The sequence below is a fragment of the Syngnathus leptorhynchus genome, chromosome 6 (genome assembly GCF_054491065.1).
Source record: "Syngnathus leptorhynchus isolate UIUO chromosome 6, UIUO_Slep, whole genome shotgun sequence".
In the NCBI taxonomy this organism is placed as follows: Eukaryota; Metazoa; Chordata; class Actinopteri; order Syngnathiformes; family Syngnathidae; genus Syngnathus; species Syngnathus leptorhynchus.
The window spans coordinates 4,613,642-4,626,242 of NC_141200.1; the positions used below are offsets into that span (position 1 = coordinate 4,613,642).

At 43.4% G+C, this 12,601-nt stretch overlaps 1 long non-coding RNA gene across 1 annotated transcript in view; it reads right to left on the reverse strand.

The window, feature by feature from the left end:
- LOC147055435 (uncharacterized) overlaps positions 1-12,601 on the reverse strand; it is a 49,954-nt gene that overhangs the window by 8,768 nt on the left and 28,585 nt on the right. Inside the window, exon 4 of the long non-coding RNA XR_015066375.1 lies at positions 544-601. This is a non-coding gene — a long non-coding RNA (uncharacterized LOC147055435). The remainder of the gene's footprint in view (positions 1-543; positions 602-12,601) is intronic.

Here is a 12,601-nt window from a genome sequence, read left to right on the forward strand (position 1 = left end):
GAAGTCTGACGGATGCAGTTTGAGTTGCTACTTATTTATGGAAATATCAATATTGTATTAGAATGCTGTGTCCTCTCCACTCAGTAAAAACAACACAGGCACTGCCGCTATTTGAAATTTAGACTGTGAGGCATTCAAGTGCTTTTTTTTTTTTTTTTTTCCAAGTCAACCACTGCAGTGTAATCAAACTCGATTTGATTCAGAAAGGTACGTTTGAAAAGTCCACTGCAGATATTTGCAGGGAAAAAGATAGCTCCCAGATGGAGAGTCTAGCCAAGCGACGTATGGCGCGCACCGTCGACCCAAATGCACGGCGATAAGCTCCGCGTGTCCACGGGGGGATTTTGTTTCCCTTTCATGGCGCCCCCGCCACCCGTCTCCTTGCGCCGCCCCGGGGAATACACCAGCGCACAGGCAGGAGTGCAGCAGGCCGCACGCCGGGCGTTATAATTGCTATCTCCTCCTTGTGCAACACTGTGAACCGCGGAGCTCGGTGATTAAATGCGAGAAGAAAAAAAAAGAACTCTGGATCACAGTTTTTACCTTGCAGGCAAAACAGCAGGGTCCTTTGGGATGGGGTCATCACGGCTCCCTCTGTGATCTGTGGGTGGGGGTGGGCACGATGTTCACCGTTAGGTGCAGAGAATCCAAATCAGTCAAATATTCACATACAATGGCAACGTATTTGAACTCGAGTGGCAACGAGAAAGTCTCGGCATGAATTTGCACACTCATACGTTGGTTTGGAATTTGCCGCTAGCAAATGTATGCGTTAGGAATTCGGAAATGTAAACGCTATCACACTTTCTACACTTTCAATTTAATTGGCTTTTATTTATTGGCCCACAACCCAATCGTCCATAGTTTAATAAAATACACTTTTGGAATAACTATCCAAGTAGACAAAAGAATAGTCCAGAAGCTAACAAGGCTAATCGCAGTGACCTTTCAACAACCGCCATATTTTTTCTACTGGATGGCTAAAAATTCTGCGACTCCAGAGTTCTGCTAAGCGAGATAAAAAGTCTGTCCGATTGTGAGACGATACACCCAAAACACAGAAATCAGCGATTAGTTGAGTTTGTTAACTGTCGACGTGGAGACTAGTCGAGTCGTCGGATCACCCGCTAGTAAAAAAAAAAGCAGCAATAGTGAGTGAGAACCAAGTTGAACGAAGCAGACACAAAGCAGTTGAAAAGTCGTCCCGGCGGTCAGCTTCACGCCAAATAGCAAATCGCACCTCCAAAAAAAATACCAAATTGCCCACAGAAAACGATGAAAACATTCGGTACCCTTCGCGGCCGAGGCAATTAGTGAATAAGAGCTGAGGAAGAACAATAAAGTGCTTCATTTCACGCTGTGACACAATTACTTTGGATTTAATCACAGTCCTATTAGAGGATTCCTTCCTGATTAAGCACAGCCCCTTTGAACGCTCACTCAATCAGCGGCAAACCTGATTTCAACTTGTCTGTGACCATCGAGGTGCAGATAATTCACCTGGCGCCATAAAGACAATTCGACCAAGGTTTTACACACACTTATTGTCCCTTGGACAACCCGCGCATACACACAGAACCCCGAACGCCGTCGTGTCGGGTTAATGGCTTTGTTAATTTCCAGACATTAACAACCGCTCGCCTGTCCCCAATGAACATGTCACACAAGGCCGGGCTCGCATTGTTAAACGGGCCGCTAAGTAGATTGATTCCTCGCGCGCTAAGCGCGGGCGGCGACGTCGGCGAGCGGGTTAATTAAACATTTACACACAAACACCCCAACAATCTATTGTGCGCGGCTAATTTATGACATCAATATGCACTTTCATCAGGATTTTTCACGGGGCATATGTCGGGCCCGCTCGGTGCTAATTGGCACCATGCCGCTTTAACTGCGCCGCTGTTCTTTTTTTTTTTTTCCCCCTCCTTTTTCGGAGACTATTGAGCTCAAGCATAATAGGGACATAACGGTCCCACTAGAGTGCAACATGCAGACTTAAGCACCTGCACCCACACCTCCACCTCCGCTTACTTTCATCTCAGGCAGAGGAACGCTTTGGCGGCTTCCCCCGCACGGCCGCGGCTGCCACGCGTACATCAATGCAATTTGTACACAACGGTCCACGCTTGAGATTCCCTGGCAAGGTTTTTTTTCCGTGTACAAGCGCCTCTCGCCAAATTCTTTTTTGCAAAACTCCCGGGGTCACCGGAGCGGGGAAAAGTTCTCATTGTTATGGTTTACTTTCTGAGAATTTCTACATTTGCGAATCGAGGCCAGAGGCGTCGACGTTCTCCATCTTTCATGTATCCTCGGCTGACGGGACGGGCGGGCGACGAGGGAACGATCAATCACCTTCTCCGATTCCGATTGAATTTGTTAACACTGGGAAAAACGGCACCTTGTCTCTTCGCCGGTCGTCACGGCGATGGAGCGTGAGGCTGATGAATCCCAATCATCGCTCCAGATGCCGGGCCTCATTAACTACGGATGTGTTTGCTCACAGCTTCGCCTTAATACCTCCAGTAGGCTACACGAATGCATGTTGTTTTCCTCGCCTTCCTTTCAAGTTGGCTCCCAATCGGCAAACACGTTCGCAAAGTCTTTCATACGCTCGCCAAGCGTAAGATTCCTCCGGGCTGGATGTGTATCCACAACAGCGTCTCTTCCCTCCGACATATGTGTGCGTGGGTAAACAACACAGTTAAGCCTAAAACAATGCCAGTCCCAGATGACTGCAATTATTTATGAAATCAAACACAATTCAGCTCGTCGCCAAGTGGGACGGCTCTCTGACATCACTCAACAAATCACCACTCTTTATTGCAAACACGCCACTTATCACAATAAATAGCTGTGCCGTTAAGTCCAAAAATGCATTTAAACATTGTAAAGTGGATCATGTGGAAAACGATGGCGAGCGTATTGGTCCTCGGGCACTAAGGCTCATCCCCCCCACCCCCCGGGTGGTGACTAAATTATTCAAAATGAGCTGGTATCGCTTGTGACCGTAGCGAGACAATGTCAGGACATCAGGCGTGCTCTCGGGGTATTGGCCTGCAAGCGAGGCGAGCAGCTGCTGCACTTTGGAGGGAGGTGGGAAACATCGAAAGCATGCAACATGGTGGCCCTCCGGGATTGGATTGGATTGGCCCTATATTGTTGCTTTAGTGAAAATTCATTGGGCAAGACAAGCAGATGCTATTCTTTTATTGGCCTGCAGGGGCACAAATGATCACGTTCCTGGAAGCAGATTTGGATAAATAAATGTGACATTTGTAAATATACTTTTTTAAATATAATGTGGGATTTAATTTTCTTTTTTTAATTTGGCAGATTGGCATTTTTCGATGTCACTTTTCAAATATTTTTCAAATTCAAAAGTGTATCCAAGTCACGCTTTTTAATTTGACTCAATTGCTTCAAGAATAATAATAAATATAAAATTTAATAATAAATGAGTGAATAATAAACAACCAAATTCCAAAACCATCTTCAGAATATTTAAAGACTGACTAAGGCATGATTACAGCTTGTTGTGGATGAATACACACACAAATTGTACATTATGAGCCCCATTGGTGTGACTCTAATTCAAATATATTTCAAATGTGAAATTCTGCAAAACCGGCAGAGCAAAAACACACCACGTCGCATTTCCGGTGCAGGGATTCTAAGCTCATAAATCACCGGCAGATGATAAATATGTGAGGGCGACTAAATTAAATGGTACTTAGCCTTGTGAGGTACGACGTAATAGATCTGGAGTAGGAGGTCTACAGAAACAAAGAGGTGCGCGTCCTTTCTTCTCCAGCCAGCGCTTGTAAGCCCCCCAATGATGAGCCTTGGCACAAAGGAAAGCAAAGATCATAACAAGAGCTAGTGGAAATGGATCTCATTAGCCGCCTCTTCCCATCGTTTCCCTCAGCCCTCGGTGGGAATTTGGAGAGGCAGCGCTGTCTGCTCGTTCCCTCAGCTCTTGTCAAAATCTTCTTAATTATGATTAATTACACAGCCGTAAAGATTTCCTCTACAAATAAGAAGAGCCTCTTACTAAACACTACATTATTCATTCATTATAGGGCCGTTTGCTGCAAACTGTAATTCCTGCTGAGAAGGCACGGCTCGTGACAAGAAGCCATGTTTTTTTTTTTTTTTTCTTCTTCCCCGAAACGCTTGAAAGGGAGAAAAAAAAAACACATTTGGGAGCAAAGCTGAAACTCCTCTGCATAGCGGAGCCTTTCCCTCAGAGGCCTCAATTGTTATGGATGCTGTTTATGGTGCTGCTATGACAAGTGTGAAGGGCACGGCGTGGTGAAAGATGCACGGCTGGCTCGTCTGCTCGCTGTCTGAATAGGATATAGGATTGTAAATGACCCCGCATCATGGCAACGGGGCTCACGGCACACGATAGCAATTTTTCCTTTTTATCCCCGTGATGACTTTTTTGACACAAAGTGACAAATACCGTTCGAGAGCCTAAATGTCTGTAAATTCATTGGATTTGTGTGTGCGTGCATGTGTGTAGCGGGGGGAAGAGGAGGAGGAAGGGAGGGAGGGGGGGAGGGAGGTTGTTCTCAAACGCTTCTGATACGGTATAGCAGATCAAATTATTTTGTCTGTCTCACATTGGAAGTTGCTCCCAAGTTTGTAGAAAGTCGTCGGAGGAAAAACAGCGAACGGCGCCAGTGAGTGACAAGAGGCAGACTAATGATAAGCTTTATAAGTTTGGATCGTTTTTTACGGCCTTCTCGCGAGCGCCGCCGAGCTGCAAAGAGAACAATATGCCTTTGAGACGCGCTCGCTGCACCCACCCAACTTGCCAGCCAGCCAGGCAGGCAGCCGCGCGCGTCCTTCCACCTCCCGCCGCACATGCTTTACTGCCGACGATAAAGCATTTTAGTGCAAAATAAATTGGGATCGTATTGAAATGCTGGCACTATATATGTCACGGAAGACATACAGTTATTTTTTAGCAAAGCTGGGGGCATAGTTTATCATCATGCGGCTGCCTAGATGGGTCTGTTCCACATCATTGGCTCCTCTTGCTTAGTTAGATTGTGAAGGTCAGAGTTCTCAAACCGTTTATGGCTGTTTAACTTTGGAGAATTATCACATGGCTATCGCTTGGCTTGATATACTGCACTGCTCCAACCCACCTCAGCATTGTTCAGTCCTAAGCCATTATTTGGACCCAGAGGACGGAAAAGGGGATGGCCTCACAATGTGATATTTGCACGCATGGCCTGGTTTCTATTGCAAAATAAAATCCATGCTTTTTTTTTTTTTAAAGAAAATTGACACCATGAGAGGGCAAATTTAAATGTTTTATATTTTGCACTTAATTATTAAAAGTGATAGAATTGGCCAGAGGTATACACACATGCACAAAGAAAGACGTTAGTATATGGGAGGGTATGAACAAGTGCCTTAAGCAATATTGAAGGGGGGAGCGGGGGAGTTCTTTGCTCAAGGGCACCGCAGTTGTACTTGGGAAGCAAACTGGCAACTCTCCAGCAAACAGTCCCAATTTCCATATTTTGGTTTGAAGCAAGACCCCCCCCCAGGCCCAACTACTGCGATCGGTTATTCTGAAATATTGAACTGTACGCAAAACGGAAAACAACGTTAACATGGTGTCACTTATGCTCGCCTTTGTGAACATCCTTGACAGTCATTCGGTTTAGTCTTTGATGCCACTACCATTTGTAAAAGTAGAAACAAGATACAAAGTGTTATTTAGATCCATGGTTGTCTGCTCTGGACATTTCCAAAAATAAAACTTAGTCCAAATGCAAACTTTAAGGGTGAGAACATGTTCTCCCATTTTCTAGCAAAACTATTTGGTGTTAATTACATCACTACGTTTGAAAACTTTCCAAACATAATTAGCCTTACCGAAGTTAATGGAATTGTGTATGGTAGCACACGACGGGGAAATTAGCATAAGAAAGGATTTGAAAGTTCTCCACTTGAAACCTTGAGGGGAAGAAGGCTTCTCCCTGAAACGGCAAGGTGACATTTTATTTCAAACTGTTGGCTGTTAATTGATGCTCTGCTGATTAAAGCAGATTTTATGGAGACGACCAGGGGGGCTACGTTTGCAGGCATGGATTGCAGCAGAGTTACGAGGCCCCACGTCTTCACTCGGGTTGCATCAGAGAGCCACGTTCTTGCAGGAAAAAAAACGCCCAAAGTTGGCGAGGACAAAAAAAAGCTGCCGCTGTTTGTAAATCGGAATAATAATTTGAATGGCAGTTGAAGAACTAATATTTGTACTGCGGCGCTAACTAAATGAGCGGGCGTGCTGTACTACACTGGCGACATGTAAATGATGACATTAAATCCTTTGTGAACAATCCATATCATTAATCACCACCGTGTATTTGTTTGAGCAAAGCAGACTCATAATTCAAATGGGCCTGGTGATTTATTGATGGGAGTGTGCAATTGATAAAATGCCAGGAAGGAGCAATCTTTTAAAGCACCTCATACAAAAAAAAAAAAAAAAAAACCTTCTTTGTCAGAATAACCAACACAATCTGCATAATTTACATTACTTACTTAGAAGTGTACATCTCAGCCTTAAAGTAAAGAAGTTTGTTTTCTCCTGTTTGTGCCTATTAGCAACAAATTAATTAATCCACCATGCAAATCCTCATTAAGCCACCAGCTATATATTAATACACTGTTCTTTTTGTTTCCCAGAATACAAAAAAGGAAGTATAACGGAAGCACTGTTGTTTCCACAATATAATTGTGTCACTACCCCCGCACATATTTTTATTTATTTATTTTACCCCCCACCCCCCTTCCGGCCCCCAACCCCGATGCAGTTTGTCTAATTTATTGATCTGCCACTAGGGGGCGAGGAGTTCCTCCCAGGGCTTCTTAGAATGGCAGCAATAATATGGAGCTATAAAGTACTGATGAGGTGGCTCAGTGAATATTTATGAAGGGTCCTGCATTGGATTCGCTCTTCATTCCAAACGCTCTCAGTGGGCTTTATAGCCCATGTATAACGACACATCCCAAAGCACCAATCATATCATTACCAACTTGAGTGTTCAATTCAACTCCATTTCCCTGCGCCTTTCTGATCCTCCATCCATCAATGGTGTGAAAAAGCCCAGCTCCTCCATTTAATATTGTTTGTTTTGTTGTTTGTCAACACAACAGAAGGAGATGTGCTTTTTCTAAAAGCTCAGTGTTAAAGAGGCCCCCCCCCCCCCCCCCCACCCTGAGAAGAATCCACACAGCGTTGCCATGGAAACAATTGATGTGCAAATGGTGTCATTTAAATATTTTTAAGAGGATCAGCGCAGATTACGCCAAAGTTTGACAGAGATAATTCGACGGCTTGTGTAGCAGCTTTGTTCGGGGAGACCATCATTCAAGGCACGTCAGACCACCTTCACAAACCACATAGACTTTTTAATGAAGTTTACTTTGAGAAAATAGGCCAAAGCTCACACTTCTCCGCCATACCAAGCAAATCGACGACGAGAGCCGCTTTAATATTTGAAGTCCCGCGAGGCTTGCTAAACATGCTTTGCCTCTTCCTCGTGAAAAGAAAAAAGTTTGAGTTAACACGCTCGCTAATTCCATTTAACTACTCACGGAAAAGAAAAGGAGGAGGGGAAGAAAAAAAAAAAAAGTGCCAACAAACCATTATGGCGGCATCCAGCGGATATATTTGCTCTTTTTCCTGCATTATAGATAAATGCACCATGGAGACCCCCCAGTATTTGGGACAAGGGAGAGGAGCTTAAATATTTATGCCTAAGCCTCTGGAGCCCCACTATTAGCAGTAAAATGTTTTACTTTCTGGGCCTGTCACTCTGCTCGGGCTGCCATTAAGAACGACGCTGACAGGGACCTCCGGGTCAAACACTTTGAGGCAACAAAAGAGCCCGATGAAATCGCTCTGTGAGACCCAAATTACTTCTGTGTCATTGGTGGACAATATTTTCTCTCCGCAGCATTCCTTCGTCTGTTAACGCCGTGACCCCGTCCGCTGCGGATGGAAAGATTTGTTTGTCTACAACACCGGGCTATGGAGATGAGGAGAAGTTCATGGACAATGTTCCCGGCGGTGTTGGACCCCCCGCTGACGGCAAAGCTCCCCTCCCTCCGTTTTGTTGGGCTTTGTGGAAAAAGTTGATCAAAACAGCTTGTAAATGGAGACGGGCAGTTGAAAATGAACATGTTGGGGTGGAGCAGTGAAGCGGGAAATACAAATATACAAGACCTTAAAGAAAAGTGGGCAAAGGGAGAAAACGTGGATGTAGTGAAGACAGGTTTATTTCCCAAAACTGCAGTTCAACTTTTTTCTTTCATAGTCATCAAGATGACTTTTTTTTCCCCCATCATCCTCTCTCAGTTATGAATGCATAAAAAAGAATCATATACTGATAACATTTTCAAAAAAATAAAATATTGTAATTTGCATGCCAGGCCGCTAGTTGGCAATGTAACTACTCGAAGAAAACATTTCACTTCAAAAAGTGAAAAGAAATTCATTTAACTTCATATTTCATTCGTAAAATAAAATATATAAAAATATATATCATAAAAAAATAAAAGATAAATAAGCAAATATATATGATAACAATAAAATAAAAAATATAATAAAATAGATATAATAAAAAAAGTTAGAAATACATAATGGATATTAGCAGTTCCAAGAGACATGCAAAATGTTCAATACAATTTTGAAAATAGAATACACACATTAGAATCAATTAAAATAACTTTCTCGTCAACAATGAAACTCCGCAGGACACACAAACATACACTTTACTGGGGGGGGCACAGCAATCACAAAGTTCACATGACCTACTCGTGCGTGGCATCACCCAAAAATTCAACAGTAGAAGCCTCACATTCAGAGAGCTAAAGAGTTACATTGCAAACACCATCGCAAAAGACTGCCAAAGAAATAGGCAGGCAGGGGGAGCTTCAAATCCCCTCTCACCCCTAAGTGGGTGGTCCTCTTTTTTTTTTTTTCTTTTTTACTGAGGGTAACCGTGCAGTCGCCAGGCATTTGCACGGAGGTTTTGGAGGAGGACCGGCTCTCCAGACGCAACATTCAGCATCCCCGGAGCCATACATCCACACAGAATGAGATTCATGCTACACTGACTTTATTTAAGCCAGCAGTCCTGGCAGCGGCGGCGCTAAATGACAGCCGGTCCTGGGCTCCCTTTTCTCTGGATTAAAGGATGATTCAAGAGAGCTCGACAGAAAAGCCCCAAGAAAGAATTCATTCAGGGAGAAAGAAGTTGATCTGAAAAAGTAACTGAGACTCGCCAAAGTGTTTTGAACACAGTGTGAACGTGTGCATTGACAGAGAAAGACACCGTCAGTTTTCCCCCCCCCCCTCGTTTTAGTTCGCAAAGGTTTTTACTTTTACTCAGCCTTTCGCAATTTTAGAGCTTTTCACGTATTAAATAATGACGCTAACTCGACGGTGTATTTTCTCATTTCAACGTAACTATCGTGCAAAAACTACTTTAAACATTTGTTGTGCTCATTCAACCAAAAAAAAAAGAAGACACACACAAATAATTGTACATTTACGTCTTTGAAATGACAACAATGACAAGCATGCACATCGTTTGAAAAGTGGGGCGTCATTAGTGTCATAGTCGCTATTTGAGTAAGCACCGGGGCCAGGGAATGCAAATTCCGCCTCCGAGCCAAGCACGGGAACTGTTGAAGTTGCCCCCACATGTTATACATTTCAATGATTTCAAAGAGAGCCCCAATTAAAAGCTACAAACATGCCTTTGGAATGCGAACTAACGCAATTAAAAGTTCTCGGCCAGTGTATTCGAGGAATAAGTTGTGAATTAGCACTGGCAATACACAAGGTTGTGTTCACCGGCGAAGCCTTTCACTCGTTTTAAGAAGCGGAGGTCTTTTTGAAGTCGCCCGCTCTTCTTTCTTTCTCCAAGAAAAGAAGATTGAGTCGGCCTAATCTGCTCCTTGTACATTTGAATATCCTCTGCAAAGAGCTCATCCTGGTCGCTTGATAAAGGCCCCAGGTGCAAAGACAGTGGCCATGCCTAACTTTGTCTCTGTGGGGGCTGTAAATCATGTGCGGGGCGGGGTTGAAGCCCCCAGCCTTTGAAGATTCAAGCCTGCTTTCCCTGCTGATTTGTGGCCGCGAGGGCAAGCCCCTTCCAGCGAGCGAGGCTCGTCAAGCCAGAGAGGGCGTAGCGGGAGGCGGCCTCATAACTCGCCGATATGCTGCATGGAGGACCCTCCATCACGCCGCACAACACGCACTCCACCCAAAGAGGAGCGGGGACTCCTGATTGTCAGGGGTCAAGTGGGAGAAAAACCTGTTGACATGGCTTCCATTTGGTCACAGTGGAAATGTCAATAAAGTTGTTTAACCGGCTCTCTCGTGGGGAAAATGGAATTCGGCCAGCAAATACGTTTGTTTGATTTGTTGAACTGTGTTTTTATTTGATCATTTGGTATTTTTGGATGAACCTTATCAACACATTGATTTGATATATTTAAGGATACTCGGTTGTGGTATAGATTTATGTGCAATAAATAATGAGACTACTGTCATTTGCCAGTTGCAGAATTATTTGAAGAGCCATCATCGGTCAATTGAATTGGCATACCGATTAATCGGTAATCAGTATTAATCTACTATTTGTGCTGGTTAGTTCAGATTCATTTTACAAAAGCACATTTTTTAGGCCAGGTTATATATTGGATCTAGAGATGCAATGAGTCGACAACTTTTTGGATAATCGAGTAATCGTTTAGAAATCCTAAATCCTCAGAAAATCTCAACAGTAAATATTCTCAGATTTCTGTCAAAACTATTACTGAATTAAATAATTAATTACTTTATTCATGAATCTATTATTAAAATGTTTAGCCACAATCGTATTTGAATCGTATTTCTACTTAATATCAATTACGGCGATATTTTAAAACCCTCAATTTACTCGCCTGGAGAATCTCATTCCTTCCTGTCATGAAATAAATCTTAAAAAGCATTCCATTTAAATAACAGTGCGTGACAACAAGCCCAGGTCCAAACTCTCACACTCTTCCTTTTCAATTGTCTTCTGCGGCGCAATCTAATGACGTCTAAGAAAAGGAAATTAGCCGAGCATTGCGCGCTCCCTTTGACAAACAGAGTCATTAAAGGTTGGCCGACGCTAGGCCGACCGAAGCGCTGAGCGTCACGCAAGCCTGCATTGCCTTATTTGTTATTTAGATCCTTATTTACACTTTTTTGTCAGCGACAGGCTGGAAGCACAGCAGTGACTTCCTCCACGGGCCGGATAACAATAAGCAACCAACGAGGCATTTGGCCTGGGCCCTGCCCCGTCTTCAGGAGAGCGAGAAGAGGGGGTTAACTGCAACGTGAATCACGCTAACCAGCGAAGATGATTTGATTTCAGGCCCCAATTTGCCCACTTTTAAGTTATGATTGTCAAACAGCCTCAAAGGCAAAACGCTTCAAGTGTCGTTTTTTTTACTTTGAAGAGATGGTTGGGTGCAGATGATTCCTAAAATTCTGCTTTTGGCTCTTACATTGCGTTTCATCATCCTGTGCGAACAAAATGAAAAAGTAGAAAGGAGTGACTGTTTTTTTAACGCCTCATCAAAAAACAGCCGTATTCAAAAATCTGATTTTTTTTTTTTTGGGATGAGGAACTTTTGCGAACCAAGACATCATATTGTAGAAATATTGGATGATTATTTTTTGTTGTTGTTTTTCAAGACGCAAAGACAGTATCTTGACAGTATAGCGTCTTTTCCATTCACATCCCCCCATCGCAATTGAGATTAGCAACAAGTGCATCGTAGCATCGAGCTGCACAAAAATAATTATCTGAAGCCTGTGTGGGTGTATGCACCCATTGTAGCCGTCTTTTTTATTTTTTTTTTGTCTGGTGACTTCCTGAGAAGACAAGCAGCATGTACGGAGGTATCAGCAGCTGCATACTACGTGTCTCTGATCCGGGCAGCTATTGACTTCCTGAGATTTGAATTAATTACTTGCTTCACAAGAGAAACTGGATTGCCCAGGGAACCCCCTAAGAAGTCCACTCATTCTAAGAAAACTGCCCCATGGACTTGCAGATGGTTTCACTGAGATGTGCTTTCCCATAGAGAACAATTACACCGGGGGATTGTGGCACCGGCATCAACCTGCTGCACGCGGTCTCCATTCGGAAATTCTCAAAACAGCCATAGGGGAGGTTTGTGACTTAACATAAATTAGACCACCAGGGAACGGGACAATCTGAAGTGGCGGAAAGGCGAAATTGCAGATAAACGTGCCGTGCAAGAAATAGAGACTTATGTTGGGTAATTTCAACTAGCAGCTAAATGCTAACGGGCTGGGTAATTTAATACCAGGAAAAAAAAAAATTGAAGAGCCTTTGTTTTAATAAATCAAGAGATGCCAACTTTTGGAGATTGAAAGAAATTTTTGAGCAAATGATTGTTTGATGGATTTATTTGGGTAAAGTTGAGGAGGCTGAATCGGCTTTAGAGAATCGTAAATTACTCATAAGTATCAGTTTACCGGAGTAATCCATTATCATATTGACACTGCTCA